Here is an 8,410-nt window from a genome sequence, read left to right as displayed (position 1 = left end):
CTCTCTGGGGAACGGGTTGCTCTTGCTGTGCATCCGAGCTGCCAGTCAATTTAGACCTCTTTCATAACAAGGCAAAGTTCATGAAGTCTTTTGAATTCTCTAAGTGCTCCAAATGCACTGTTACCGTTGGACTGCATAAATCACCAGACAGTGCAGTGTTGTCACAATGTCCTTTAGCTAAAAGGTACTTTTTATGGCAACCATCAATTTTGTCAAATAAAATAGCAAAATCTGTATCAATGCATCTCTTCAGAGTGTGCAGCCAACTTGAGTTTATTTCATATTCATACAATGTAATCTTCCAGAGTAGATTTTGATTTATGAGAATACCTGAAACACTTCATTTTATATCTGCAATGGTCCTTGATTGATGAATGATCCAACCACATTGTTCTTCTCCAAGGCAGACACTGTGTTTTCCATTTTTTCTTCAGAATAGATGAAGATCTGCGCTCCACTACAATTTACAATTTCAGTTGGATTGATTCACAAATTGTCATGAAAGAAAAATAAGGAAGGTTTTCTTTGATACAGTGATGGCATGAGCCAAACACGGCCAGATGGTTCCGCCTGAGGTCTCGTTAATACACGACTCTCATCTCACAACATAAATCTCAGTAACTCTTCCAAGACAAAACAGTGAACAGGCCCACAATGAATCCCAACGATGCCAAGACTTTCAAATGTGTGTTGAGGACTTAATGTAGTTTAGTGCTCACAGTTGAATAAATACTGACAATGAGGGGATTATTAGAATTGTTCATGGGGTTTTTTACGACTCACTGCAGCACTCGTCTTTAGTGCATGGCGTAGTTTAACAGATACCCACTGTAAGGATACCAAGAGATGTATACACGGGACAATAGTGAACATAATTCTTCCAAAAGTTAGAGGGGTTCAGCGTAACTATGTTCGGAAGCATTTGCTTAATCAACTGAGGGAGAACTCTTATTACCTTGATGAGTTCTGATTAATGAAACTTAAAGCCACCGTCTGTGTTTGTTTATGTCACAATGATATACTGGATGATTAATCATTATTCACGGCCTGTCTGGATGCGTTGAAATGAATCAAATGTTGCGTCGCCATTTCATTTATTATCTGTTAATGCACAACATGAACAAATACAACTGGGACCAATGGATAAAACTGCATCAGAAAGTCTAAGAATATCCTGGGTTTTCACTTGTTTCTTTTTCATTTTTCAACTTAATGTGTGACTTCTTGGTCTTAAATGAACAATTGCTGTGTTGTGTTTTAAAGTTCACTATCATTCCTGTACTTACATACATAAATCTTCCTTTATCTACCTTTCATATGATATTGCGGACACGATTAAACAACAGAAGTGATGAGCTCCTGACTCAGCTGCCACGCCGTCCCTTATCAGAAAAGCATAGAAGCAGCAAATGCACCCCGCTGTTCGTGTCATCTTTGAAAAATACCTTCTATTGGCTGGAATTAAGCTCCAGTCTGGGACTTTGACAAAGTCAGCGCTAATGCCGGAACGACCTAAGAGGAAGAGATCAATAAAATGAACGCTGCAAGCACTTCTGTCCCTCTCTTTAGTGTTTGAACTTCCCTTTTGAGCAGAACTTCTTCCCTGATACCTAGTAGATTCCTCCTGGAAAAAAAGCGAGGTCAAAGGTCCACAAAGTGTTCGTTGAATAAAGGATTGCAGATGGCTAGTGTATTGTCGTTGGAGAAGCAGATGCCATCCGGGAGAAATGAGGCATTTCAGTTGCACAGTGTGAAGAAAAGGCCGCCACAGACTTCTTGCATGTCTCCGCTGTCAACTACAGAAGGAAAGCAGAGCACGCGGTCTATGGGGAGTGCAGGAAGTTGTGGGATGCTGATTAGCTGCTGCGACAAGTGGAGTTAGCTTGTTTCCAGTGAAATGCTGTAGACTTCATCTCTACCTCAGGTTCCACGGGTCCCGGGACCAATACAATGCACCCTGAGAACATGAAATAAGGATTACAAACATTCCACACTCGGTTCTGGACAACCTTTAATGCAATACGAACATATCTGTCCTTATTTAGATGCCAGGAACAGTCTTTATAGACATCATTATTATTCAATCCAGCGGCTAGTTGTTTTACAAATTGCATTAACATAAGGGATGAGAAATGCCAGTTGTATTTGATCAAACCCTTTTAAGGTGCATGGTGCTGCCATAATGAGTACACCTGGTGGATTTAGGTAACTTAGTTAACTTCCTTGCTCAAGGAAAGAATGACCTGTTATCCACTTTGTCATGTCAGGGATTTAAGTAAGGTGCTGTAACTTTGTTGCTCCAGAATTAGAGGGTTACCTGTTTGATTATAGCCAATCCGTTTCTCCAGACACCACTACACTACTGGGACTAGCCCAAACCATGAAAAACATCCCAAGACCATTATCTCACCTTCAAAATATATCAATACAGTTTTGCCTGCAGTATATAGTGTAGCAAGGTAGTCTTCACCATTTTTTATAGTTACGATTTAGGGGACCCCCCAAGAGTCCTAAGTTATTTCGAACCCTGCTGTCACATCTACCCGATCCACCCCCTCTGAGGACCTATTTGGCATGCCTAGCCTATGCAATTCATCAGGCAGAATCATCTGGTCAAAGTCATCTTAACGTCAACTGCAGTTCTAATGCCTTGTGTACAGTATTTGGCAGTAGCCATCTTGCTTTTTGTGCAACAAGTGAAAGGAAGTGGCTTAGAGATGCTATAGTGATGCTAAGGTAGCCACGCGCTAAACCTGGCTAGGTGAGAAAAGGTTTTAAGCCATATCCTCCTTGGCTTCTCGCTCCAGAGCCTGACGTTGCTGTCTGGGAAGAACTGATCTGGGACCAGACAATTTCCTCTGAGGATTCTAATCTTCACAGCATCCGTTTCAAAGCTAAAGTCAAAGAGCAACATGTCCATACTTCTTTGATGTCATGCTGCCTGAAAAATAAAGTAATGCAGCACAGTACAGTATGTTTTTGCTGGATCCTGTCTGATGGACAGAAGTGAACCACTCACTTGGATCTGCTGCCCATGTGGGACGAGTCATCCCAATTTCAAAAACAATTACTGCTGTTTTTCAGCTGGCCTGAATAAAGCAATGCTGCGTTGTCAATGTAAAGAGAAACCGCCTGATTGGGTTGACATTTGCATTAGAAAAACTGTTATGATGAAATGATTTGAACTTTTTTTCTTTAAACAAATTAGCTTTATGTTGTTTTTTAACATGACGGTTTTAACAGTTTTTTTTTTCAAATAAATATCATTACTCAAAGCTTCGTTGTTTGTTACGTGTATCATCTATATTATATAGGTTTGATGGAAAGAAATGTTTTCAGGTTCACATTTTTATTCTCTCCTTTTTACTAGCACAGGTTTACATGCTTTAACAAAAACACATAAGTTTGTCTTTGGTGCCTGTCTTTTTAAAATCCCTCATTTTAACAAACCTCCATGTGACAGAGGAAGGAATGGCTTGTTGAATGTGTTCTGTTTTCTCTTCTTTCATAGCTTCGCATACCCACGCACAGATAAAAGAGTTTTAAAATGCATGGGGAGGAATTCTTCAAAGCTACCAGGATCTGACATTGACAGCAATTGTTTTTGAATTCATCTTTCTACGGTAGGTAATAGAGTATTGTGAGATGTGGAACTGCTGCACACACTGCAGCAGTGCTGTTTTTCAGAAGCTCGACCCCTCAGTGAGAGAACGGCCAGCTGACTACCTCTACTACCAATCTAGGTTTTGTTGTTTTCCTTTTCGTTTAGGCTGGCTTTGTCCACCGGGCTTGGTGTTGGCTCCCAGCAACACAAAGGGAGATGAAAACAAAGGCCATGGATGTTCACTTCACCCGAGGGGCGATTCATCGGCTCAATGCATCCTCCTGTCACCAAATTGGTTTGAATCGGCAGAGGTGCAGCCTGGGGGGGTTCAAAGGGAAACCAAGCATTCAGGTAGATGGGTGAGTCTAGATTCAGTTGAGTTCCACAGTCTGAAGTTTTTAAGCTTTTCTGCTGTGATAAGGTTCTTATCTGCAGTGTAAAGGGATATAGACACGGGGAGCCAATTTGGAGCAATGCATAATTTGGATCCCTTCTCCGTATGGAGCAACATCTCCTGGAAACCAAAGCTCCCTGCCAGCGCCTGCTGTTAGCTCATGCATATTTCATGAAATCAGAAGCTGATTAGCTGAATGGGTGCGAGTGGTTACATTGAACAAAACAATTACTATTAAAATCAACGTTTTTCTATTTCAAAAATTTAAAATCCTGTTGGTTCCACAGATATATATAAATTTGGCCTTCCAGATATACCAAATGCCTTATATATGTTTCATAATATAACGCAGAAAAATGTTAATTGAGATTCGTCAGCTTAAAAAATTCAAACTAAAAGCCCTTCTATTAAATGGCATCAAATGATACCAGTGATACAAGCTAGTACCATCTATTCTTTACTTTTTTGTTTGTAAATGTTGTGGAGCATATGATGCAAAGAGATGTTTCTTAAATTTGAAATACAAGATCATGTTAACACTTTGCAGGTAATGCATCCGACTGATTGCTATTCCAATTCCACCTTCATTATGTTGGTGACCAACAGACTCTGGCTGGGACCAGTCCCCTGCGGACGGACCCACATCTGGCTCGAATGCAGCCTCAAACCTGAAAACAGAGGCAGGGCGTTTTGCTCGGCCCGCTGGAGGGCAGGCAGGCAAAGTAGAACCAGGACTGAGCATATGAAGACTGTCAGATCATTCCAGGTTTTCTGCAGGAACTCTGGTGCACGGAAACACCACTTCTGTCCACAAGGAACGACAAAATCAACAAAATCTGGAAATTCCTTGTGCGACGTTTGTTCTAGGTGGCCAGTTTCATTCCATTCTTGTAAAAAATCACCATCTGAAGGAAAATGTATCTCGCCACGTAATGCTTTACATTTTAATGCATGTAAAGCCCATTGTCAGATAGAGATGCGATATGTGGGGAAATACAGATGGAACACAGCACGGGTTTGGACCGTGTTGTGTTCACCGTACGTCTTGTGAAGTCTTGATTTCACCACATATTATTCTTGACAATCTGAGAATCAGAAATGCAGGACAGCTCCTTTCCTCTTACAGCGCATTGCTAATGGGAATTCCAGAGTGCAAAAACACCCACTTCCTGTCTCTCTCTCTCTCCCTCTCTCTCTCTCCAGAGTTCACTTTCGTCCTGCAAATCATTGCTCTGTATCCTTCAGATAACCCATCAGACTGAGGTCCAAGTGCAGGTCAAACCTCTTCAAGTATTAGAAGGAACATTTCTGTGACGCTGCATCGATGCTTTGACCAGGTCTTCGTATCTCCTGTATATCATTAACTGCAGACCTCAGTGCTGCCTTTTGCAGGGAATAAGAATTTACTGTTGAGCTGGTGCCAGAAGTTAATTGCTACATGCTGCACGTATTATCGTTGTTCATTGAAAGGGAGATATTTCCAAATGTTTTTAGTCTCCCAGGCCACAATCGGGGGAAAAGCTAGTACTCATACAAAATATGAATATCCTCTTGAAACTTTCAATACACACTGCCATCTGATTATAGTTAGCCAGTAATTTCATGCATTTATTCGTTGAGGCGTTTTAGCCACCAACACACACTGACTGAATCAAGCACATTCCAGAAATGAAATATCTCCATTGTGTTTGCCTGTCGATTCTTACCCCTCTGTACCTAAATAGTGCCATTTAAGGACAGACCTATGGTTTAAACATCCGTCGAGCTGTGCACTGCGTTATGAACCCAGCTTATTTGTAAGTTGTGCAGATTGTCTGCATGATAATCGTTGGCAGTTGCAGGCGAACAAGCTGTCAGTGAACTGTGGGTGAACTGCTCAGTAGATGAAGTCGGTAATGTTACATAGCACAAAAAATAGGGAAATTTGTGTCTGATATATTGTTTCTTTGTTATGACAATGCTTCTTGGTAATACATTTTAAATTGTTGGAAAGCCGGTTTTTGTCCTGTTAAAATGGTGCCACATTGTAAGGAAAATGCATTTGTGGGATGAGCAGCAGGCCCCAGTATGTGGGTTGCACAGAAATAAAAAAGCCAAATTGTCTCTACCCTTGCCAAATCCCTTATTCTACCATTGAGTCCTGTTTGGTGTTGTTTGGTAAATTTGGATGATTTACGTCTGAGGACAATTTAAAAAAGTATTTATTGGATAAACAAGCTGGCACCCAGAATGTGGAGATAAGGGATTGCCACTGGTTGCAGAATCTTATCACGATATCTCTCTACATTGAAATGGATGACAAGCCTTGTTTTTTACAGTCCCGGCCATGCTGCTCCACACCATCATCCATCTTCGCCAAACTTTGACCCCACAACCCAACTGCCGTAGGCCGAATCTAGACCCATAGCTGAATATCCCTCCTTCACACAAACAGGTTCCAGTGCACATGCTGCCGACAGCAAAAGGCCTGATGGTGATGGGCAGTCATGGCAGGCCTCCACATACTCGCACCTGCTGCTCATCCCACAAATGCATGTTCTTTACAAATGTGACCCAATTTAAGAAGGGAAATAACCAGGCTTTCCAAAAGTACAAGATTTATTTCCAAAAAGCAGTTAAAGAAATATTTTCATACCAATCAAACTGTAGACTTCCTTACTTTTTCTGTCATCTCATGAAGTTATTTTAACGTTTTAACCGTTTCCTGACCTAACCAAGTAGTTTTGTTGCTTTCAGGTTGACAAAACAAGTTTGTATGGACACCTGTATTTTGTGTCTTCTTTTGTTGCAAACGTTGTTACAGACTGTGGTGAAAGATTTTGCACAGACAACCGTAAAGTAAGAAACAAAGGCTCCAAGTCAAATATGTCTTTCTCCGTTTATTTCCTTGCAAGGGAAGAAAGGTCACAACAGCTACGTGCTCTGCAGACTGTCATGAACCTTCTTGCCCCCTAACAGAACGAGGCAGTTCTTATACCTAAGTTCAGTTATCGGTGGCGTCAACAGAAACCTTGACCACCTTGTTGAGTATCTGCAGCCAGGATACTGGGGACATCTAATCCATGTAAGACACGTCAGTTCTTTGACCATGGCGTCGCCCTCCCAACACTTGAAAACAAATCTGGTTATACACATTTGACCTACTTTGTTTAGTCTCTACAGCTAGGACACTGGGGACATTTATCAGTGCGAAACACTCTTATACCATGGCCTTTCCATCTCAGCACTTGCAATTAATACACTGGTTATACAAATGAAGCATTACATATATTTTTGCCATTACAAGACACCAAATAAATATAAAATGTATTTACAATTCAACAATTTTTTGTACTGATGTCGGCATCTCTCTTGAAACAGACACAGTAGAGATATAGGCCCATAACGTCTTATAGGTCCAAATCTACACGGCTTCTACTTGGTAGATAACTTCTATTGCAGCTGCGGAAGTGATATTAGGCAATAATCTTACATTACAGGTACATTTACAACATAATCCCACTCTCCTCAAGCTGCTGAGAAGACAGTGATAGCAATCTAAATACTAAACCTGTCAGTACCGGGGGTGCGTGGGCAAGGAGGGAGGACCCAGACGCAGAGTTATACGAAAACGAAAGGACTTCAATAGTCAAAGAATCAAAACTAAACTCAAAACCACTCCACCCGAGAAAAAAGGGAAAGGAGGGAAAAACTAAGACCCCATAAAAGAAACAACACGAACATGAATTCCATACGTGGCATGATGAAGACGAGACGAGACTTGCAGACGACAGTAGACAACAGAAGACAATGACCCGACAAGAGACTCACAAGGCTTAAATACACAAGGGAGGTGCAGGTGATTGGACACAACTGGAAACGATAAGGCACGGCAGACAATCACAGGGGAAGACGGGACAAGGCAGGAAGTGAAGTTACCCAGGAACACAAGAGACATGAAACTACAAAATAAAACAAGACAAGAACCCAACCGTGACAAAACCCAACTGGAAACAATAGTTAGCATAATTTTCCCATTAATGCATTGAGCCAATACCACAAGTTGAGACATGCATAACTCGCTGCCAAGATTGAAGTGGAACTCATTTGTTTGAGGCCCCTGCCAAGCCTCTCTTCAATGGACAATACAAGTGGGACACCAGTGAGTCGTGAACCAGAGGCTCCCCGGTGAACACATGAAGGCTGACTCCCCCAAAGCCTCTCGGGCTTTTTCAAAGCCTCATCGGCATCTGCCAGCTCTCCCTGGAGATCACACTGGGATTCCACAATTCTCACCCATGCGTGGTTGAATCCCACTCTGTGTTTTACAGCAGGGCTGAGCTTGATCCGTTAGGAACACGCAAAAATACAAGTTTGTTCACTCCACCATGGCAACCCCTCTGGGATCTTGTTCTACACTGTCATCTCTGGTA

The sequence above is a fragment of the Pungitius pungitius genome, chromosome 8, assembly GCF_949316345.1.
Source record: "Pungitius pungitius chromosome 8, fPunPun2.1, whole genome shotgun sequence".
Classification (NCBI taxonomy): domain Eukaryota; kingdom Metazoa; phylum Chordata; class Actinopteri; order Perciformes; family Gasterosteidae; genus Pungitius; species Pungitius pungitius.
The sequence above is the reverse complement of the archived record's forward strand: the minus strand, read 5'-3'. Positions refer to the sequence as shown.